This window comes from Salmo salar, chromosome ssa10 (assembly GCF_905237065.1).
Source record: "Salmo salar chromosome ssa10, Ssal_v3.1, whole genome shotgun sequence".
NCBI lineage: Eukaryota > Metazoa > Chordata > Actinopteri > Salmoniformes > Salmonidae > Salmo > Salmo salar.
In genome coordinates, this window is record NC_059451.1 from 82,430,426 (window position 1) to 82,455,408 (window position 24,983).

Genomic DNA, 24,983 nt, shown 5'->3' on the forward strand with positions numbered 1-24,983 from the left:
AATGTATTACTGATGCAAATATGTTTTTGGCCATACGTTAACGACCATTTCAAATGTACAGTAGGCTACACAACCACTCTTATACAGTCAGTCAGAGTGACACAGAAAAGCGTGCTCTTTTCTCTGCCGATTATAATTGCCGCACATGAACGTTCCATCCATCTTTCAGATCTGACTGCTTCTTAATGATACTGTCATGGTACTTTAGATTTCTGCTGGAATGGTAACAGCTGACGGGTGGCACTGAATTAATGAAGAATTAGTGGTACTATGATAGAATGACAGGAATCTTTTATATCCATCATATATGCTCTTCCGATCCCCATGGATAAGAGATGGTAAGCTTAGAGGGAGGACAGACATCAATTTCATTGCGTTACATGACCTTTGAGTAACCTTTGAGGGAATCTAACATCCATGCCAGACCAGTAATACAGTATCTTTGATGTGTATACAGGTTTATGGTGAATCCTTCACCTTGTTTCCCTGTTTCCCCCTCCCTCTGACAGTACAGCGTTTCTCTCTCTCTCTCTCTCTCTCTGATTTAATCGGGAAGCTGTGAAATGGGATTTGTAACACCCTGTGCTAAAATCCTCAACACCTAACTTGTGAAACGACAGAAAGTCTCTACTAGAAAGTGTCCTCTTAGCGATCTTATTTTGTCACTCAATGTTTGCGTGTGCCTATCCTATGTTCTCTCCTTTTCTCCTGAGAATTTGTCATATATTTAACCCAACACCTGCCCAAACACCTTCCTTTGCCCTTCACGGAAACCTAATATCTCAGCCTTGGCTGTGATCACTGTCATTGTCATTCACTAGCTTCTACGGGACCAAAATTACAGCTTGCACCGCCTCAGGGGGATTACTCTCCCAGACATAAGTGATGGTTACCCCTCTAAACATTGGGTTTATAACCATTTCCACCCCCACCTAGTCACAGTGTCCTAAGAGTGTCACACAAACACACAGCAACAAGGTGACTCCCAGGCAACAGGAGCATGTGGCGGAGCCCCCTCACTGACCGCCTGAGCCCATCCCACCCCCACCCTGTCACTCCCCTTGGCCCCAGCAGCTGGCCCTGCCAGCCTATATAACCTACTGCAGGAGGGAGGTAAGGAGCAGCTGTATTTACCCTGCACACTGCAGGAGACAATGCGACAGGGTGGCAACTTGAGCCAGAGTAAAGTGTTCCACTGCAGTACTGTAAGGGGAAACCAGAGTAATGTGTTCCACTTCAGTACTGTAAGGGGAAACCAGGGTTAGGTGTTCCACTGCAGTACTGTCAGGGGAAACCAGGGTTAGGTGTTCCACTTCAGTACTGTCAGGGAAAACCAGGGCTAGGTGTTCCACTGCAGTACTGTCAGGGGAAACCAGGGTTAGGTGTTCCACTTCAGTACTGTAAGGGAAAACCAGGGTTAGGTGTTCCACTGCAGTACTGTAAGGGAAAACCAGGGTTAGGTGTTCCACTGCAGTACTGTAAGGGGAAACCAGGGTTAGGTGTTCCACTTCAGTACTGTAAGGGGAAACCAGGGTTAGGTGTTCCACTGCAGTACTGTCAGGGGAAACCAGGGTTAGGTGTTCCACTGCAGTACTGTAAGGGGAAACCAGAGTAATGTGTTCCACTTCAGTACTGTAAGGGGAAACCAGGGTTAGGTGTTCCACTTCAGTACTGTAAGGGGAAACCAGGGTTAGGTGTTCCACTGCAGTACTGTCAGGGGAAACCAGGGTCATATGTTCCACTGCAGTACTGTCAGGGGAAACCAGGGTTAGGTGTTCCACTGCAGTACTGTAAGGGGAAACCAGGGTTAGGTGTTCCACTGCAGTACTGTCAGGGGAAACCAGGGTTAGGTGTTCCACTGCAGTACTGTAAGGGGAAACCAGGGTTAGGTGTTCCACTTCAGTACTGTCAGGGGAAACCAGGGTTAGGTGTTCCACTGCAGTACTGTAAGGGGAAACCAGGGTTAGGTGTTCCACTGCAGTACTGTCAGGGAAAACCAGGGTTAGGTGTTCCACTGCAGTACTGTCAGGGAAAACCAGGGTTAGGTGTTCCACTGCAGTACTGTCAGGGGAAACCAGGGTTAGGTGTTCCACTTCAGTACTGTCAGGGGAAACCAGGGTTTAGGTGTTCCACTTCAGTACTGTAAGGGGAAACCAGGGTTAGGTGTTCCACTGCAGTACTGTCAGGGTAAACCAGGGTTAGGTGTTCCACTGCAGTACTGTAAGGGGAAACCAGGGTTAGGTGTTCCACTGCAGTACTGTCAGGGGAAACCAGGGCTAGGTGTTCCACTTCAGTACTGTAAGGGGAAACCAGGGTTAGGTGTTCCACTGCAGTACTGTCAGGGGAAACCAGGGTTAGGTGTTCCACTGCAGTACTGTCAGGGTAAACCAGGGTTAGGTGTTCCACTGCAGTACTGTCAGGGAAAACCAGGGTTAGGTGTTCCACTGCAGTACTGTCAGGGGAAACCAGGGTTAGGTGTTCCACTGCAGTACTGTAAGGGTAAACCAGGGAGAGAGGAGAGGCCACTCAGAGAAGAGGAGAGAGCAGGGGAGAGAAGACTAGACTAGAGAATAACAGCAGTTTGGCTGCTGTTATCTGGGTATAATATCGTGGCAAATAGATTACTATGCACCAACCGTGACGTTTTACAATTGAAGAGTTTCATTCTGAAACGCTATATATCCATGTTGGTAAATGAGCTTTTATTGTCTAAAGAACTTCTGAAAGAGATTGGTGTGTTTTTTCACCATCTAATCGTGGTATGGGGTTGTTCGATGACAGACATGTATTTGTTTGAAATCAGTCACTTGATGGTTTCTTTTCAAAAAGTTTGTTGCAAAGAACTGTTTGAAATTTTCTAAATCAATACAGTAATATGAGATCTGTATGTAAAATATTTGTAATTTAGCAGATGCTCTTATCCAGAGTGACTTACAGTAAGTGCATTAATCTTAAGATACCTAGGTGAGACAACCACATATCACAGTGAAATATACAGGAGACAGGTGTTCCATTCCAGCTAAACAATGGATATATAGTGTTTTGGAACATATCCCATTTTAAAACACAACAGCAATATTTACACACACATGAAGGTACCCATAAGCAATAATTTCTGATGAAAAAACACAAGTAAATTAGTGTTTTGGAACAGAAATCTAATATTATTGTCACAACACCTTACCATGTACTATATCTAGGAAATAACAGTATAATATATTGTATCAAAGCTTGAAACTAAGGTCTCCTTTGCAGTGACTTGTAATATAACATAGTTAAAGAGCATTTATTGTTATATTGTATTATGACCCGGTATCCTACTGTATTCTTGAGAGGCATGGTGCCTTTAATCCTCTGTGCAGTAGAGTGATTCAGCATATAGCAGGGTAGCAGGGTTGGGTTCTAAAGTGCAGAGTGATTCGATAAAGGACCGGAGTGCCAGGTAAGGTCCATTATACTGCACATCCTGTATCTGACTCACACTGCCTGTGCTTTGACCCCATGGCTGCCTGCTATTGCCTGCTCTTGCAGCCCCATGGCTGCAAGAGAGGTAGAGCGACTCCTCTCAGAGAGGAGACAGGTAGATGCTCTTCTCCTCTCCTCTCTTCACTGCTCCGTACACCAGAGATCTCCCTCCAACAGGCCAGGACTCCAGCATTACACAGGCTGTTAATTGTACTGTTAAAAATGGATGAGCCCTGGGTGGGAGGAATCATCTGTCCAGGGGACCACACCTCTCTCCTCTCCTCACCTCTACTGTCTTGACCACATCTGTACATAGGGCCCCTGGGAGCCCCGGTGCTCTACCTGGTACCTGCTCCCTGCACCGCACTGTACACTTGTACCTCTTGTGACTAACAACAGGCCCTGTCACACCAATGTCGCCAGGAATGGAAGCGGAGGGAAGCCTTTGACCTTCCATCCACCTTTCTGTATCTAGAGAAAATATTTCACAGTGATATATTTACTATGGAACTGCAAAGTATTACAATTGCATCAGTATAAAATGTGTTGGGGGAATCTATAGAACAAGATTACAGTATAAAAAGGAACAATACAAATAAATGATGACTGATACCATGTTATCTGTATAGTATTCCTCTGGGGGGTAGAAAGACAGCAGGCTGTGCCTCTACAGGTTATGCTCTCTCTGAGTATTAGGAGGACCCATCAAACCCCCCACTGTGCCCCATTCACACGCCTGATGTGACTGCCTCCAAAATAGCTTTCTTCTACGTGGTGTGAGGATAGAAACTACTTCCCCCTCCAACCCTCCTCCCTCCTGCAATCTTTACATTCCCCCTCTCCCCGTCTTTCACCAGTGAACATAATTGCGTAATGTGCCTCTCGCATCCGAGACAATGGAAGCAGCAACGCAAACAATGACAACAAACAAACAGAGTCCTACTTTGAAAGGCAGTGCAGCAAAGTGGCTAAATCCCTGTGCTCAGATTTATTCCTCTGTGTGCTGTAGACATGTGAACACTGCTCTCCCCTGGCGTGCTGCTTCCTCCACTCAGCTGAAGGAAATGTGCATTAAAAGATTATCTCTCAAGGATTGGCAAAGATTAAAGAGTTGTACAGTGGCTTGTGAAAGTATTCACCCCCCTTGGCATTTTTCCTATTTTGTTGCCTTACAACCTGGAATTAAAATTGATTCTTGGGGGGTTTGTATCATTTCATTTACACAGCATGCCTACCTTTGAAGATGCAAAATATTTTTTATTGTGAAACAAACAAGAAATAAAACAAAATACTGAAAACTTGAGCATGCATAACTACTCACCCCGCCAAAGTCAAAACTTTGTAGAGCCACCTTTTGCAGCAGTTACAACTGCAAGTCTCTTGGGGTATGTCTCTATAAGTTTGGCATATCTAGCCACTGGGATTTTTGCCCATTCTTCAAGGCAAAACTGCTCCAGCTCCTTCAAGTTGGATGGGTTCCACTTTAAGTCATACCACAGATTCTCAATTGGATTGAGTTCTGGGCTTTCCAAGACATTTAAATGTTTCCCCTTAAACCACTCAAGTGTTGCTTTAGCCGTATGCTTAGGGTCATTGTCCTGCTGGAAGGTGAAACAGGTTTCATTCAAGAATTTCGCCGTATTTAGCACCGTCCATCATTCGTTCAATTCTGACCAGTTTCCCAGTTCCTGCCAATGAAAAACATTGCCACAGCATGATGCTGCCACCACCATGCATCACTGTGGGGATGGTGTTCTTGGAGTGAAGAGAGGTGTTGGGTTTGCGCCAGACATAGCGTTATCCTTGATGGCCAAAAAGCTACATTTTAGTCTCATCTGACCAGAGTACCTTCTTCCATATGTTTGGGGAGTCTCCCACATGCCTTTTGGCGAACACCAAACGTATTTGCTTATTTTTTTCTTTAAGCAATGGCTTTTTTTTGGCCACTCTTCCGTAAAGCCCAGCTCTGTGGGGTGAACAGGCCTGTATCTATCCTCTGTGTAACATCAAAGATCCTTGAGAGAATTGTACATGAGCAAATGTATGAATATGTTACAAACAGGGTCTAATGTATGATTTTCAGTCGGGTTTTAGAAAACCATACTCCACTGATTCATGTCTACTTTACTTGACTGACTTCATCAGGAAAGAGATTGATGAGGGAAATCTGTGTGGAATGGTATTGCTTTACCTACAGAAGGCCTTTGATACAGCATCCGCTACAAGACCATGGTGCTTGCCTACGGAGCTGTGAGGGGAACGGCACCTCCGTACCTTCAGGCTCTGATCAGGCCCTACACCCAAACAAGGGCACTCCGTTCATCCACCTCTGGCCTGCTCGCCTCCCTACCTCTGAGGAAGCACAGTTCCCGCTCAGCCCAGTCAAAACTGTTCGCTGCTCTGGCACCCCAATGGTGGAACAAGCTCCCTCACGACGCCAGGACAGCGGAGTCAATCACCACCTTCCGGAGACACCTGAAACCCCACCTCTTCAAGGAATACCTGGGATAGGATAAAGTAATCCTTCTAACCCCCCCCTTAAAAGATTTAGATGCACTATTGTAAAGTGGTTGTTCCACTGGATATTATAAGGTGAATGCACCAATTTGTAAGTCGCTCTGGATAAGAGCGTCTGCTAAATGACTTAAATGTAAATGTTAAATGTTAACCACTGTCTCCTAATCTCCAAACTGGAGGCACTGGGGTTAAGCAGTATCCCTCTAGGCTGGGTAAAGTTCTATTTATCAGGAAGGGAGCAAGTAGTAGAGGTTAATGGTTCACTGTCCCAGGCAAAACCAATGAGTTGTGGCGTTCCGCAGGGGAGCGTGCTTGGGCCTCTGCTGTTTTTATTGTATATTAATGATATGAAAGATACTTGTTCTTGCCGTCTTTTTCTTTATGCGGATGACTCTACACTTCTGGTGTCTCACAAAAGTAAAACTATGTTGGAGAGCATACTTAGCACAGAGCTTACTAACATTAGCAAATGGCTTGGAGATAATAAGCTATCTCTGCACTTAGGGAAACCTGAAGCAATTATTTTTGGATCCAGACCTAAATTGTGTAGGTCGTCTGAAATCAGAGTGGAGTTAGGGGGTGAGGTGCTGACTACTAAAACCTCTGTTAGCTACTTGGGATGTATCCTTGATGGAAGCTTGGGAGGTGTGAGCATGGCCAATACGGTGCTAGCGAAGGTTAATGCCAGGACTACGTTTTTGACTAGAAAGTCCAAGCTGCTTGATAAGGACTCCATGAAAGTGCTAGCTACTGCACTCATTCAATGCCATTTTGACTATGCTAGTACTTCCTGGTTTGGGGGCTTATCTAAACTTATGAAGGGGAAACTCCAGATAGCCCAGAATAAGTTGATCAGGGTAGTATTGAAGGTGAGTCCACGTACTCACATAGGCAGGATCTGCTTTCAGGAACTAAACTGGCTGCCTGTTGAGGCTAGGGTGTCCCAGATTAGACTAGGTTTAGTTTACAGGAGTATTTATGGTCCTGCGCCCAGATATCTAAGTGATTACTTTCCTCGTGTTAGGGATGCACACAATCACAGCACCAGATCAGGTGTTGCTGATGTGTGCTTATACAGGTTCAGGAGTAATGCTGGGAAAGGTACTTTCTTGTATACTGGAGCCTCAGAATGGAATGAGTTACCTCTGCCTATAAAAACAATGTCCTCTCTGGACAGCTTTAAAAATAAAGTAAAAATATTTTTGATGTCCTCTGTGCCCATATGAATAACCCCTATGATGTAACTGGAATGATGAGATAGATGTTCTTCTTTTATGATTTCACTGTCATGCTGTGTTCGATCTTGTCTAGCCATCTTGTCTCAAGAGGACCACAATGGAAATAAGTCCCAGACTTTATTGTGTGTTATCCTCCATGATTTTATTCATGTGCATGTATGGCTTTTAAGTTTTATGTGTGCTTGTTTTTTAAAATGGTCGAATTAATAAACTAAACTAAACTAAGTACGGCTTAAAGTGGTCCTGTGGACAGATACTCCAATTTCCGCTGTGGAGCTTTGCAGCTTATCTTTGGTCTCTTTGTTGCCTCTGATTAATGCCCTCCTTGCCTGGTCCATGAGTTTTGGTGGGCAGCCCTCTCTTGGCAGGTTTGTTGTGGTGCCATATTTTTTCAATTTTTTAATAATGGATTTAATGGTGCTCCATGGGATGTTCAAAGTTTCAGATATTTTTTTATAACCCAACCCTGATCTGTACTTCTCCACAACTTTGTCCCTGACCTGTTTGGAGAGCTCCTTGGTCTTCATGGTGCCGCTTACTTGGTGGTGCCCCTTGCTTAGTGGTGCTGCAGACTCTGGGGCCTTTCAGAACAGGTGTGTATATATACTGAGATCATGTGACACAGATTGCACACAAGTGGACTTTATTTAACTAATTATGTCACTTCTGAAGGTAATTGGTTGCACCAGATCATATTTAGGGACTTCATAGCAAAGGGGTGAATACATATGCACATAGCACTTTTCAATTTACATTTTTTGTTGTTGAAACAACTACTTGTTTTCATTTCACTTCACCAATTTGGACTATTTTATGCATGTCCATTACATGAAATACAAATAAAAATCCATTTAAATTACAGGTTGTAATGCAACAGAATAGGAAAAACGCCAAGGGGGATGAATACTTTTGCAAGGTACTGTATATTGTAGTTTGTGTGTGTCTGTTCGTGCACGTGTGTGTGTATGTGCGGGATTGCGTGCATATGCATGGCTTATGAGTGTGTGTGTGTCTGTGGCATCCAGCACAAGCTTTGTTGTCATTGCCAAGTTTTTCACTGCTGCTGCAGCTAACATGTTTCAGCACTGCTCTGAGAGGTGACCTCTGATTTTACAGTAGCCTTTTTCACATAGTTCTTCCTACACTTGGCACATGTACTACCAGACAGACAGAAAGATGACATCACCCCAGAGTAATGCAGACAGAGCACCTGGGTTGGCGAGCCCTGGGCTTACCTGTACTGCAGCTCCAGACTCCTGTTATGTAAACTTAAAATCGTAATGAGTCGGGCTTTCCATAGAACCTAGTTGGAGCGTGTCTCAGCTTGACCGGAAAGCACACACATTTCTGTAGAATTGTAATATTCTCTCCTACATTCTATTCTTTTTGGAATTAAACAGTAAAGCATTAGTCAGTTGAGGATGTTCTCAGCAGGTTTACATAAAATAATTCACATATCTGTAAATAATGATAAAAAGATTCGCTGAACAGGTGCAGGATCTTAATTTGTCCACCCTGTTGTTGCAGGAAATGTCCTTTAAAAAGGATTCTAAAGTTTGTAATATCTACTTTAAAATGTCTGAGTTGATTTGCCCGAACTAAGAATGTATCAACCCCTACACAAATGTCCATTAAAGCTGGAATCTGCATTAAGTGAAAAAACACCAGTTTGCCCCAGCACATTTGTTATTGTTTTTGTTCTGTTTATGAAATGTAGGAGAGGTGCATCCAGCACTGTGAGAAAATACATTCACCAAACATACTCTGCTGTTCTATCGCTCGTGCAGTGTGGGGCTTCACAGATGCCCATCGCTCTTCACTTGACACATCATAATTCCATTCTCAAGCTTGATTGGGTTGTTTTGAAGGCAATGTTATTTCTCAGTCATCCATCCACTAGACATTCCCCTCTCCATTCCTATGCATGAATAGCTAATAGGATCAAAATTCCAATATCACATTCCTGATCCTAAATTTAATAAGACATTCATGAAAACTGGATATGTGAAAACCTGCAAATAGGAACTAATGAATAAATTCATATTTTTGGAAAACTATGGACCTGGCTCAGCTCATCTCACAAATGTTTCAGAATCTAGAATCTAAAACCATGGCTGCTATACATTATTTACAATACAGGGGGGGCAACAGTTGTGTCCTTATGGAAACTTTGACTGGGTTTATAATATTTAGTTCTGAATTCCAGCTCAGCTTAGTCCATGGATTGTTGAAAAAGATTGCACAATTGTATTTTAAATGCTTTCAACCTTATGCAGCCCACCTTTTTTTCTCATTTTTTTTATTTTTAATTTTGCCCATTGGGAACTTGGTACCTGTAGGTTGAGTACATTTAAGATAAACTCTTATAATAGCTATATAATACATTATAATTGTAGTACTGTTTGTAGTGGAGGTGTGTTGTAGTCCTGTTGAGCAGCTGTCTGTCCCAGTGGTGCAGTCAGGCCAGTCCAATCCTGCTGCTCTCTTCTCCACGACAGGCACACCAGCCACCCCTTACACACAATACGGCTGCAGCCAACCCTCAGCTTGACCTCTGACCTCTCAACCCCCAGGAGAGTCTGTGTATCCAAGGCATTCAGAGAGAAGGTCGATAACACTTCCTGCAGAACAGAACTGCATGCTAAGCAATTGAGGTTAAGAGCAGCAGACCACTGTCAATCCCATCGATGGGGAGGGAGATGAGCTGCTCAGGTTGTTGACCTATTTTGACAGACTTACGGGGCTAATGGAACGTCTTTTTTTCACGTCTGTTAATCAGCGGTAAATAAAAGATGAGCTGGTGGAGCATCAGACAGGCCCTGATCTATGATTGGCATTACAGCGTGAAGTGAGTGTGACTGACTCTCTCTGTGCTCTTAATGTGATGATTTTCTGACCATCATGCATTACTCCTCCACTCTACTGTACTGTGTCCATGACCTCTCTGGGAAGCTGCCAGGCTATTAGCCTTCTATATGTACAGTATAGCTCACAGTATGGTGGTCACCCAGTGTGGCTCACAGTATATCAGATCCTTTTCCTTGTTCATTGAGAGATACTCCAAAGTTTACAGAAAGCAAAAGCCTTTTAAAACACCAAAGCATTTCAGAATTTCAATAGCTCTAGTTGACAAAGTTCCAGAGTTGTGAACAGCTTCATGGAGCTTGCAGGGGTAAGGGATTGTTCATGTTCAAGCCTTATGAACAGTATCATTTCAGAAGAGATTTACTAGCTGGCAATTATCTCAAAGTGATGCACATGGCAACACTAAAGGAGAGACAAGAGAGAACTGATATGGATGAATGTTCCTACATAATTGGACATCAAGAGATATGTATTTATTGCTAGCTGGTTCTTTTATTGTTGGGGATGTACTGTCACATGTAGTGATTGTGTAAATGCAGAAAATGCAAGAAATTAGCTTGAAAAAACAAGGCATTCTTTAATCTCTTTTCGGGAACAGTAAAAAAGCTGTTAGCTAAAGGATATTTAGTTATTAAAAACAGTAGACAAAAAGACTTCAATGTACTGTGTAATAGCCTTTCATGAAAATAAAATTGTTGCACTTCATTGCACTTTGAACTCCTGTGAAGTTTAGGGAGATTTAAGTATTGCTTGAGGGATTTTGTGAACTGGGAAGAGAGGAGTGGATATGCTCAAATATACATGAGCGAGGATGCTCCAAGATTGCTCAATTATGAAGCAGCTAAGGGAAAAAAAACAGAACAACTGCTGCTGCATTTCAACGAGAGTCAGCTCTCTGTGAATGCTAGCATGCTATTAGGGTTATACACAGACTATCCCATTAGTAGTTTGGAGGTGCTGCAGCCTGAAAGCAGTTAAGTTGAGAAGCTCATTATGTAGTACAGTGATACACCTCTGCCATCATCTTAGAATGGAAAACAGCATAGGCCTATACTGGCAAATTCTTTGTTTTCTCAGTGAAATAAGTATGGAGAAGCGACTCATATTTTTTTTTTTGGGGGGGGGGGGAATCACTTCCATTCCAATTCAACACCTGGCTGTAGTTCCCATGCAGAACAAGCCCAGAGATCTACTAGGTCATTGAAAACATAATCTTAACTGGTCATAATGAAAAAGGAGTGTGATGGTAGCAGTCCCTCGTAGAACCCTAAGGGGGTGTTGGAAGGAGGGTGATCTTGGATGATATGTGATATCAGTGATGACAAAGGGCAGCAGGTGGTCTGTCCAGACGGCTGAGAGGCAGGTCGGATAGTCTCCTGGCAGAGGACTCACCTTCCACCTGCCCAGGGGGCTTGCTATGATGCCTGGCGACGCCTGCCTGTGCCCTTGGCTGCCTTTGGAACTGCTGCTAAAGCTTCTGGGCTGACAGCCACACAGGCTGATTAGAGGGGAGGGGGAAATATGTCTAATGGGCTATAAACAGCAACGCAACAACCTTGTGGCCATACTGCCACTGATTGGTGAATGGGTGGTTGACTAAATGACTTTGGGTGGTTGTTATTTGGACGAACATAAGGATGAGTGAACGTCTAAAGGAATATACCCATTTGAACTTTATTTTTTATGGCTGGAGCCTGGGAATTAGACTTGTTCCTTTCAGCTAAAAAAAAAAAAAGCTGAGAGAATCAAAAGTGTGTGTTTCTTTACCCTGAGGGGCCAGGAAGAAGCAGGAAATATCACTGATGTGGTCTGCGTCCACACCAGTCACTCCCATCCTAATGTGTCGTGCTAATAGCTTCTCACTGTAGCAGTGCAAACATTATAGGATAAGACCCTTGTATTCTGGGGAGGAGAGGATTGTTAGGCAAACTGAGTTATGAATAAAACCTTAAATCATTCATTTAGGCAGACAATGTATTCAGCAGGCAGAGCCAGGCGAACTTACCGTTGCCTTCGCTAGGTTTGTCTCAAGGTCTTTATATTGGTGCTCATAAAGGAAGGAAGGATTGTATATACACGTGAAAATACAGGAGTCATTTGAGGTTGGATACTGCAATAGTTAGTCTTTTCCTATAGCAAAATAAAATATGGACTGAAGTGTGCTTCCAAAAAACCTTGCATTAAATAATTCATCATGAGAACATTATTTGCATTGTTGAAGTGAGCTTACTACCATTTCTACCATTTGGCTGACTTAGCAGAACACTTCTGAGTGACCTAACATTCTCATCAGAGTAACCAAGTCAGAAAAGGGATGAAATTCTGGAATAAATCCCCACTGGTTTTAAGCCAACTGAAATTATTATCATAAGCTGATTTTCTCTACTTCAAAGCCCTCTGGAATGTCTGCATTAGAGTTGTCACAAATCAAGATGACAAGCTGAGGCACTTATTTAAGCCGTTTCCCTGTACTTATGGAACCAGTCAACATGCATCAAAAAGTCATTTATTCAAACACTTCAGAGTGAAATGACAAACCTTCCTACCAGTATTAGGCACAAGGAATTCAGTTCACAAGGAGGCCTTATTACAGTCTTTGAAGGCACCCCTCACATGGAAAACTGCAGTTTAAAAGTGAATCCTTATCATTAAAAAGTTCCTGTTAAGTTCTCCTTCCTATCAGGGACTGCTGAAAAAAAATAAAAGGTTGTTGCTTCCGTGCGGCTGTCATCCCACAAACTAACTCCAGAAATAAAACACAATTCAGAGAAGAAAAAAAGGTTAGTACCCTCATTGACCCATTATCAACCCACCGAGCAAAAACTGGTTGAATCAATGTTGTTTCCATGTAAAAAAAAACTATTTCCTCTGAAAGGTCAATGATACATTGTGTTTCTTTGATATATCTCATTGTTTTATAAAGTTGACTTGCACTGTAGGCTATTTGTTGGATATGAGCGTTTGCCGAGTTCATAAATCCTGTGTGCTGAGAGCCTACAGCACCACCTATGATGGAACGGATAGTGTTCCTGCTTACTGTAGTTTATCAATTGTCATTTACAAAAAACACATCAGCCCTTGAGGCTATTTTCGCCCGGGTTGAGAGGTGGAATGATCTAGTAGTGGATCCCTCAAAAGAAGAACACGTTTCAAAAATAGCCTCAGTCAAAAATACTGCGCAATATACCCAAACCAAGTCAGTGGTCTGTCTATAAAGTGTCTATTTCTCTCCATGGTCATGGATAAGACTGTTTGGAAGCATGGTGTGGATGTCTCTTTGTGCTATGAAGGAGTAGAGCCAGCTGATGACATCCCTCTTTGAGGACCTTGTGTTCAGATCATCTGGAATGGGGGGGGGGGGGGTTGGAGGAGCAGGAATGGGCGACGCTGGCGGAGCCACACTCGTCACCCGATGGACACACGTCACGCTGTGCTGCGGGCAGGCAAGCCCTAGCAAGCCTCTGCCAGTCACTACGGTCAGAAACATGTGACACCTGTGAACAGAAAGGGTGGGGGGGAAAAAAAACTGTGAAACCCAAGTCTCAGGAGGGAGAAAACGGCAACCGACAAAACAGCTCCAATGAGAAATACAGACTCAAGCCATCTCAGTTCTGGATTGTATCAGTGCAAGATGATTACTGTACATTCATGCCGTGCAAAATATTGATTCACAGTAAGACTACTGTACAATAATCATGCAGTTCAACAGTTGTTTTTCAAGCAGATCCTCCTCATGTAAATGCATTTTTTCCCCCCATAAACAATGTGTACGGACTTGACAGATGCATGACTTCACTTGGGAAACGGGCGCACACAGTTTGTACATCTGCTGTTGTATTCCTCTGGTTTTGGCTTTGAGGCAACCTCTTTTCCTCTCTCCCCTCCTCCCAGCAACCAACCCCCCTGTTGTCAGCATTCCATATATTGTGCAAATGATCCCGCACGTAGCATGATCAGCGTTGGAGTTGGAAGTACCTGCAGCCCTGGAGCAAAAAAACAATGGGCCAGTGAGCTCCACAGCCACCGAACCAAACATGGCTCAGATCAAAATAACAAGGGAGGAGGACTGCTAACAGATTTAGGAAGGCTAGCGCATAGAAAGCTCCAAAGCAGTCATACCTCTATTTCTTAAATTATATACACTACCGTTCAAAAGTTTGGGGGTCACCTAGAAATGTCCTTGTTTTTGAAAGAAAAGCAAATTTTTTGTTCATTAAAACAACATAAATTTTATCAGAAATACAGTGTAGACATTGTTAATGTTGTAAATTACTTTTGTTGCTGGAAACGGCTGATTTTTTTTAAATGGAATATCTACATAGGCATACAGAGGCCAATTATCAGCAACCATCCATCCTGTGTTCCAATGGCACGTTGTGTTAGCTAATCCAAGCTCATAATTTAAAAGGCTAATTGATCATTAGAAAACCATTTTGCAATTATGTTAGCACAGCTGAAAACATTTGTTCTGATTAAAGAAGGCCAGCATCCCAGAGTTGCCTCTTCACTGTTGATGTTGAGACTGGTGTTTTGCGGGTATTAATTAATGAAGCTGCCAGTTGAGGACTTGTGAGGATTCTGTTTCTCAAACTTGACACTAATGTACAGTTGAAGTCGGAAGTTGACATACACTTAGGTTGGAGTCATTAAAACTCGTTTTTCAACCACTCCACAAATTTCTTGTTAAGAAACTATCATTTTGGCAAGTCGGTTAGGACATTTTTTCCAACAATTGTTTACAGACAGATTATTTCACTTATAACTCACTGCATCACAATTTCAGTGGGTGAGAAGTTTACATACACCGTTGACTCTGCCTTTAAACAGCTTGGAAAATTCCAGAAAATGTAATGGCTTTAGAAGCTTCTGATAGGCTAATTGACATCATTTGAGTCAATTGGAGGTGTACCTGTGGATGTATTTCAAGGCCCATCTTCAAACTCAGTGCCTCTTTGCTTTTGATTATCCTATGATGTCAAGCAATCAGCCAAAGACCAGAATTTTTTTTGTAGACCTCCACAAGTCTGGTTCATCCTTGGGAGCAATTTCCAGACGCCTGAAGGTACCACGTTCATATGTACAAACAATAGTACGCAAGTATAAACACCATGGGTCCACGTAGCCATCATACCGCTCAGGAAGGAGACGCGTTCTGTTTCCTAGAGATGAACGTCTTGTGAGAAAAGTGCAAATCAATCCCAGAACAACTGTAAAGGACCTTGTGAAGATGCTGGAGGAAACAGGTACAAAAGTATCTATATCCGCAGATAAACGAGTCCTATGTCGACATAACCTGAAAGGCCGCTCAGCAAGGAAGAAGCCACTGCTCTAAAACCGCCATAAAAAAAGCCAGACTACAGTTTGCAACTGCACATGGGGACAAAGATCTTACTTTTTGGAGAAATGTTCTCTGGTCTGATGAAACAAAAATAGAACTGTTTGGCCATAATGACCATCGTTATGTTTGGAGGAAAAAGGGGGAGGTTTGCAAGCCGAAGAACACCATCCCAACCGTGAAGCACAGGTGTGGCAGCATCATGTTGTGGGGGTGCTTTGCTGCAGGAGGGACTGGTGCACTTCACAAAATAGATGGCATCATGAGGCAGGAAAAGTATGTGGATATATTGAAGCAACATCAAGACATCAGTCAGGAAGTTAAAGCTTGGTCGCAAATGGGTCTTCCAAATGCACAATGACCACAAGCATACTTCCAAAGTTGTGGCAAAATAGCTTAAGGACAACAACGTCAAGGTATTGTAGTGGCCATCGCAAAGCCCTGACCTCAATCCTATAGAAAATTTGTGGGCAGAACTGAAAAAGCGTGTGTGAGCAAGGAGGCCTACAAACCTGACTCAGTTACACCAGCTCTGTCAGGAGGAATGGGCCAAAATTTACCCAACTTAGTCTGTGGAAGGCTACCCGAAATGTTTGACCAGGTTAAACAATTTAAAGGCAATGCTACCAAATACTAATTGAGTGTATGTAAACTTCTGACCCACTGGGAATGTGATGAAAGAAATAAAAGCTGAAATAAATATTTCTCTCTACTATTATTCTGACATTTCACATTCTTAAAATAAAGTGGTGATCCTAACGGACCTAAAACAGGGGATTTTTACTAGGATTAAATGCCAGGAATTGTGAAAAACTGAGTTTTAATGTATTTGGCTAAGGTGCATGTAAACTTCTGAATTCAACTGTACTTGTCCTCTTCCTCAGTTGTGCACCGGGGCCTCCCACTCCTCTTTCTATTCTGGTTAGAGCCAGTTTGTGCTGTTCTGTGAAGGGAGTAGTACACAGCATTATACGAGATCTTCAGTTTCTTGGCAATTTCTCACATGGAATAGCCTTCATTTCTCAGAACAAGAATAGACTGATGAGTTTCAGAAGAAAGTTCTTTGTTTCTGGCCATTTTGAGCCTGTAATCAAACCCACATCAAACCCACAAATGCCGATGCTCCAGATACTCAACTAGTCTAAAGAGGCCAGTTTTATTGCTTCTTTAATCAGACAACAGTTTTCAGCTGTGCTAACAATTGCAAAAGGGTTTTCTAATGATCAATTAGCCTTTTAAAATTATAAACTTGGATTAGCTAACACAACATGCCATTGGAACACAGGAGTGATGGTTGCTGACAATGGGCCTATGTAGATATTCCATAAAACAATCTGCTGTTTCCAGCTACAACAGTCATTTACAACATTAACAATGTCTACACTGCATTTCTGACCAATTTGATGTTATTGTAATGGACCAAAAATGTGATTTTCTTTCAAAAACAAGGACATTTCTAAGTGACCCCAAAATTTTTAACGGCAGTATATATATATATATATAAAAACATTTTTTTTTTTTACAAAAGGAGTTACTGCAGTTACTATAGGTCAGGTATCACATCCCTTTTCATGGGCAATGTCAACTCCCAGCGGTAGGATAAACCAAACGGGTGTGGAAACATGCTTATTGTGTTAACTGATGCGTGACATGGTTTTATAGGATTTACAGTATGGAGACTCCTGAGGACAGGCAGCATGGCTGCTCAGTGCTTACATTAAACAGGTATTAGAACTAGGCCATGCGTACAGTTTCTAATTCAAGTTTGGCCTACACACTTCCGGCAAGGCTGAGAAATCCCACTAGAGAGGTAGAACTGGTTTCAAAATCCCCCAGCGAGATTTCTTTTTTTTAGCATTTAGAATTAGAATGCATCTGAATTAAATGAGATGGTGAGAGCCTTTCCTTTGAGCCTCTCTCTTTCTCCTGGTCCTATAGAGTGAGGCAGGGATTTGAAGTTAAGCTTTCTTTACGTTTCCCTTCCTCTGCTTCTCTGTGATCCGCTCTCGGCAGTAGCAGCCCGCCGCGAGCAGAGTGTTTACCCAGAGGATTTGGAGAAGAGAAACCCCTCGTTCCACCTCTGCGGCCCTCCAAGCTAAGCACCGTTAATCCTCTCCTCGTCACCTTGACATGTTTTCACTGCACTCCAATTTAATGCTAATCCTTTCCCTTTGAGAGTGCAGAGGCATTAAATAGCAGCAATCAAACAATTTCAGAACATACCGGTGTACTGGATATTATGGGCGCATCCAGGTAGCAAGGGAAAGGATAAATTCACACGGTGCACTGCAGTGCTTACACACCTCTTTGATCATCACTACAGAAGTCACTAAATCACATAGTATAGATAACATTTTAATATAATTCACATCTGTTCAATGGGACTCATGAATAAAGCAATAAGGTTTCTCTCAGGTTAGCATATTTATTGGAAAACAGCAGCATATCGTGCAGCATGTTGCTTTAAAAGTGAGTTTTTAATCATAAGAGTTCCCCTCCTATCAGGGGCAGCTGGGGAAAAAAAGGTTTTAGCTTCTGTGCGGCTGTCATCCAACAAACAAACTCTAGAAATAAACCAAATTCAGAGAAAAAAACACTTTCGTAGAAAATGTTATGATCTATGTGGAATGAAATGAAATTCCAGGAATCTTGAAGTCGTTTTAATTACGTACAAAATTGCTGCTGCATTAAGAAGCTTAAAGGCAGCTAAAATGACAGTCTACGATGACAGTTTTGCTTCGCTGGTAATGAAAGGGGTAAAAACACTTTAAACAGGTAATAATATTTATGAGTAATCCTGCAGTATCAACCTTCAAAGCCTGTAAAGGACTCTACTAACAAATGAGTAAAGGGATAAGACAGACAATTAAGCCCAATTATCTTTTAATTCCTTCTGCATCAGCCTACGATTGTGTCGCTCTTAGACAAGATGCAACATGCCCTGGAAATGGAGACCAACAAGGCTCCATTAAGTCTACCCAACCTTTGTGTTGGCAACATCTCTGCACATCCTGCTCTTACACCCCATACAGAGCGTCTTAACCCTTTACACTCGTGGGAATTGGCCTATGGATAGGGCTACATTTAATTGTTTCTTACAGAAGAAATATGAAAAACAACCATGATAGCAATTTAAAGTTTGGGAAAATTATTAGACCAAAGTTGAGGACAACAGTTCACCTGACAAGAGTGAATCCAAACATTACACTGTTGATTTTACATTTACTGTACTTTGCCACATTTTGTTGATAACAAAATCAGAAAAACACTCTGGACACATTCAGTAGCATAAGATTACTCCTGGAAAATCTAGGGTCGGTGCAACATAAGAAAAAAAACATTGCAAGGGTTTGAGTGAGACGACTAACTGGTGTCTTAAAGTGACTGGTGTCTTGAGTGAGACGACTAACTGGTGTCTTAAAGTGGCACAAACCTAGCCAGTGTGCACAGTTCCTAAGCAATTTTAATGCACTTTTATGACTCAAAGAAGAATCTTCCACTATAAGGTACTTTGAGCTCTACTAGCTGGTCAGGAACTAGAGCAAGTACACTAATAGTTTCATTTGGAACACAACCCTGCATCCCTGCCAGCACACAATGACTGCCGTTGTTTATGCAATCCAAAAACGGTCCATTATAAAATCGCAATCTGGGTCAGGTGGGCATGATTTGAAAGCTTGTTCTATTGCAAACATGACTAGCTAAGTTATAAAATATGATTTTACAGTGTTGGTTTTCACAAGACTATTCAGAGAAACAGATTGTTATTGTGGTGGGCATTGAAGGAGTCATGATTGCATTCAGGTGTGTGTGTGCCCTGGCGAACTGTGACTTAAATCAAAACTGTATATATACACTATATATACACAAAAGTATTTGGACACCACTTCAAAATAAGTGCTGAAGTGTGTAAAAATCATCTGTTCTCGGTTGTAACACTCAATACCGCTACTTTCTCTGGAAGCAACATCCGCATGTTTGGAGCTTCATGAAACACAAGCCTAAGATCACCATGTACAATGCCAAGCATCAGTTGGAGTGGTGTAAAGCTTGCATTCTCTGGAGTGATGAATCCCACTTTACCATCTGGCAGTCCGATGTACGAATCTGGGTTTGGCAGATGCCAGGAGAACGCTACCTGCCCGACTGCATATGGCCAACTGTAAAGTTTGATGGAGGAGGAATAATGGTCTGGGGCTGTTTTTCATGGTTCGGGCTAGGCCCCTTATTTCCAGCGAAGGGAAATACAATGACATTCTAAACAATTCTGTGCTTCCAACTTTGTGGCAACAGTTTGGGAAGGCCCTTTCCTGTTTCAACATGACATTGCCCCCATGCACAAAGTGAGGTCCATACAGAAATGGTTTATCGAGACTGGTGTGGAAGAACTTGACTGGCCTGAACAAAGCCTTGACCGCAACCCCATCAAATACCTTTTGGGATGAATTGGAATGCCGACTGCGAGCCAGGCCTAATCGCTCAACATCAGTGCCCGACATCACTAATGCTCTCGTGGCTGAATGTAAGCAAGTCCTCGCAGCAACGTTCCAACATCTAGTGGAAAGCCTTCCCAGAAGAGTGTTATAGCAGCTAAGGGGGGACCAACTCAATATCAATGCCCATGATTTTGGAATAAGATGTTTGACGAACAGGTGTCCACATACTTTTGGTCATGTAGTGTATATATAGCACATTTCATATATGGGAGCAACGCAATACTCTTCACAGGAAAAAACAAAAACAATGAAAAAACTGAATTAGTTACTACACAACAAAGAGGATTAAAAAAAACGAAAGAATAACAAAAACGGAAAGACCCCTAAGGTACCTTAAGGAAAAGCAGATCTAAAAAGATCTGTTAAATATGTCCACAGTTTCAGCCCCCCTCAAGTTCTCTGGCAGGCTATTCCAAAGGCAGGGGGTATAGTATTTAAAGGCTGCCTCTCCATGCCTCTTGGTCCTAGGCTTTAAGAACCGTGTCGAGGAGTTGGAGAAGAGGAATGGAGAACAGTAGTATCAAAGAATGGAACTAAAATTATAAAGTGTTGAAAACTGAAAGGGATGATAAGCGGATGTTCCTTGTTGGGATGGGATTTTTTTGATAAGGATGTGTATCTGGGAGATCCGTTTGGGGTCTCGAAGGTGGTGAATCTTGTGCTGGAAAAAGTGGGATCAATCAGAGTGACCAGGAGAGGACTTGTCCTCATTAATTGTGTCTGAAGAACAGAAGGCGGCGGCAGTGGGCATCCCGAGAGTTGGGCCATCTGAAGTGTTGTTTGAACTCTGGAGAAGAGCACCTGTTAAGGGAGTAACCTCTGGGGTGTCAGTGGAAATAAAGCAGGAAATCCTTGCGACAAGAATCCCAGATGTGGTTAAGGCCCGTCACCTGACCCGCATTGTGAAAGGAGGAAAGGAAGAAAGTTTCTCAGTGCCATTGTTTTTTTTATAATGATTACCTTCCTACACATCTAAAGTGTACACACACACACAAAACTGTAAAAAATTTGGTCACGTTTCAAATGTGTGCAGACGGAAGGAGCATATGGGAGATCGGAGCGAAGAACGGCCATGTTGGAATTGTGGGGGGGAATCATGTCCCAGAGCTTGTGGAGTACCCTGTCCGAGGTTGAGGTGGCTAAAGTTAGGGCGGTCCATCTGATCTCCTATGCGGAGGCGATCAAAATAATTGATTTTGGTTTTGGATGCACCACAGTCCATGGTGAAGGTTTGTCAACTAAGAGAACCAGACATGCAGTATGTAAAGAAAGTGGATTTTGTGGCGTTCATTGCAACTGTGATAAACTGCACGGCTCAAGTAGCAACAAAGTCAAAGAAATTGGACATCATTGTGGCTGCGGTAGGAAAGTATCTGAGGCTTCAGGAATTCACAGGAAGAGCTGCAAGGGTTATTAGTGACGGAAGATGTGCCGCCGTCCCAGGCTCCTGAGCCTGTGCAGGGGTCAGACATGGATTATTGCATTTAACAGTTGAGGAGCATGTTGAGTGACTTCCTGGTAGTCAGTATGAGTGACATACCGTATACTTGGTTATTTCTAAATACCGTTATGATTTTCAATACCGCGGTGCTACGCCACTGCTTATAACTAGAAATCTAAGATGTGTCAAATAAATGATATCCAGCTGAGCATTTGGTTTGCTAACTAGCTATGTGGCTCGATGTCAAGATCAAGCTTCTTGGTTACAGCAGATATCAAGATATGTTGCCTAAATAGTTTTGAGCGTCAAAAAAAAAAAAAGTGCCGCGTGTGCACTTCCGGTAATACTGTATACTCCGGTATGGTACAGAACGGTATGAACATCTGGTTACCGCTCAACACTAGTAGGATTATTTAAAAAAAATCAACATACATTTTGTCTTTTGGGATCTTTTATTTTCATCCTGCACAGTAGGTGGCGGCAATACAACTTTTGGATGTAGTCCGCCGTAAAACCCCAACGAAGAAGAAGAAGTGCCACTCTAGCGGGTGGAGGGGCCTTGCAGTGTGTGTACTGTGTGCGAGTGACAAAGGGAGCAAGGGAGAGACAGACAGCAACCAACCATAGCAAACCGACTCGCGCTTGTAGACTAACAGGCTGACCACGTCGCGTGCGCGAGCGTTGCAAAATACATTCCAAAATGTATGTTATTCAATTATTGCACCCACACTGCTCGCGCACATCTGCGTTGCCAAGGGCTAAAATAGAACTCCTTTCTATTTCTGACGCAGATCGCACTGCAAGTCCTGCCTCTCCTCATTGGTTTATAGAAGCAGGTACCCACGTGCCATCTCCTCATTGGTTATACCCACGTGGGTGATTGAAAGATGAACTGTGTTGCCAGTCGGTGTAGTAATACTATAAAAGTTTAGATGCCAATCACCATATCAGTTCAAAGATTAAAAAGCCTGGAAGGAGGAGGGATAACTAGAAACGATTCGGTTGACCGTTTTAGGTGTGGATTAATTATCGGAGTAGAGGACCTTGTGCATTTCAGGTAAAATAACATCTCAATGTTTATATCCCAGGACAAATTAGCTAGCAACAGCAAGCTAGCTAAATAGGACAAATTAGCTAGCAAGTGCAAGCTAACTAGCTAAATTGGCATAAATGTTTAATGCTTTTCGACCTGTTCCCAAATTAATGTAATTGGTTCAGAGTTTGTTTTGATATTTTAACCTGCGTGTCGTGATCGCGTTTGGTGTAGGGGGACAAAATAAATGTATGCACGATGGCGCGCGCAGCCTGTTTGGGTTCTGTGTTACTAGCTAGCTTGTCATAGCTAGATTATTTGTCATCAATATGATATCTGTATTACTGGTCTTGACTGCATCAAATCGAGAGAAGCTAGTTAGCTAAGATAGCTAACATAGCTAGGTAGGCTAGTTGAGGCTGTATGAGCTTTCTCCGTGTCCTACAGTTAAATAACTCCATTCAGATTATTAAATAGCAGCCACCTGTTGGCTGTTAGTCGTTGTAGCCTATCCTTATCATTTAACTTTTAAATCCATGATTTTAACTCTAAATCTCCTAACTTTTTTGCCACACACAAGGAGGCTCTATGACAACAAGCCACAAGTTCCACTCTGCATAGGCTATTGTTGAGCAGTGGCGACATACTGTTAACATTTTATCCACAACGGTCTTGTTTTTTGCGGTTGTAATCTACTGTGAAGCCAAAATGTTCCCAAACTGGAGATTTAAGCAATAATCATCCAATTCTGGTTTATCGAGCCCACCACTCGCCATCGTACAGAACTAGCTACCGACTGCGTATCACAAAAAATATAGATTGTTTGAAATGAGACAGTTAAGATTTTAATTATAAACGTGCACATAAACTCTAGCTAGTTGTTAACGGAATAGGCTAATGTTGTTTTTTTTTTCAGCTCAAATTTACTCCGGAGGCAATGGCATACAATGCAGAGTAGGCATATCCTATAGGCCTAGTGTTTTTATTAGGGATGTTAAATGGTTAACCGTTATTTGGTTAGCCGCCGAAAATAACATTTGACAGGTCACGCTTATTGGTCTATAAATTAATTTGCGGGATTAAATTGGCACGTTTGTATTTGTCAGTCGTCGTGTATCTTATTTATCACAAGTTTCTAATGGAGATTTTCATCTCTGGCACAACTGCTCGCATTTGGTTTAGAACAGTGTTTTCCAGCGAATTGTATTTTGGAAAAATGTTTGAAAATTACTTTATTCCCTGATTCATTACAGGAGTTGCATGCAGGTAGCGTACTGGTTAAAGCTTTGGGCCAGTAACCGAAAGGTTGCCAGTTCAAATCCCCGAGCTGACAAGGTAAAAATCTGTCTTTCTGCCCCTGAACAAGGCAGTTAACCCACTGTTCCTTGGCCCTCATTGTAAATAAGAATTTGTTCTTAACTGACTTGCCTCGTTAAATTAAGGTTTAAAAAAAGTTCAATAATAGGCTATAGCATTTTGACTAACACAATAGGCTTGTCATTGTTGCATGTTGCTATTAAGCTCTTAAATGAAAAATGTCCGGTCCGTGTATGTATGCAGTGAGAGCTTTCACTCTCTCCAAAATCTGTCCAAACCAAGCTCAATGTGTTTCTATGTCGCCTGCCTTCCAGCCTTGGGACAACTACCATTGTTAGGGATGAGAAATAAACATCTCGTCATTATATACAGATCTCTGATAGTATTTTCTGTTGGCCACGTAATTTTACTGTTTGGATTTATTTTTATACCATGTTAACCGTTTAATGAGGGTCAGTTAGTCAGCAGCAAAATTTGAATCCCTAGTTGTTAATTTTTGTAAATATTTATGTATTCATTCGGATTCACAGTGCGGACCGAAACGAGGTTCCCATACCGATTGGTTCCGTATGAATAAGTGCACCGTTACACCCCTAAGCTGTCAGTCAAAACCCATACAGCGCTGTGAAGTCAGAGCCAGAGCTGATGTCATGTATAGCATTTTACTGTTCAGCCACTACGTCCCAATTTAGGTGCTTATTAGTGCCCCAATCTGATCTGCCATATTCAACCCGTATAAGGGCATGAATGTAAAGGGCTAAAACTACATGTCCGAGTGGAAAAGTAATAGCTAAGTGTGAAAGGATATTTTATTTGCAGAAAAAACAAGAGGAGAAAGCACAATAGCATATCACCCTGTTCCTGGGAATTGTATGATAGTAGCCAGATTTTTTAATTACAGTGTGCTGTACAACAGCTCATGATATTCTTATCTACACGAGACACCAGTCTAGACTAGAGCAGAATGAACAGCTTTGCGGCCTAATGCGATGATGATAAAGTTGGAAATTTCAGGGCGGATAGAGATAGCAATGAGCCAGTGGATTCCAGGAAAGGGAAGTCCAGTGCAATGCCATGTCAGAATGTTGCTTAAATCCACTGCCAATTTACACAGGGCAGGCCGAACAAGCAAAGCTTAGCCCCACTATTCTGGGGAGAGGAAGCTGTGTGTTTATATGTAGTCTGTGTGAATATGTTTCTCTGCGTTGTGAGGGAGAGAGAGAGTCTGCTCGATCTGTGATTCACTGTGTCTAGCTATCAGGTAAAAAGCACTGCT

At 42.4% G+C, this 24,983-nt stretch overlaps 1 protein-coding gene across 2 annotated transcripts in view; it reads right to left on the minus strand.

Moving 5' to 3' along the window:
• Positions 1-12,575: 12,575 nt before the first annotated feature.
• Positions 12,576-24,983, minus strand: part of enc2 (ectodermal-neural cortex 2) — a 47,632-nt gene continuing 35,224 nt past the window's right edge. For both annotated transcript variants that reach the window (XM_014124439.2, XM_014124438.2), the window contains one exon: positions 12,576-13,579. The gene's annotated coding sequence lies outside the window, so the exon portion shown is untranslated. The remainder of the gene's footprint in view (positions 13,580-24,983) is intronic.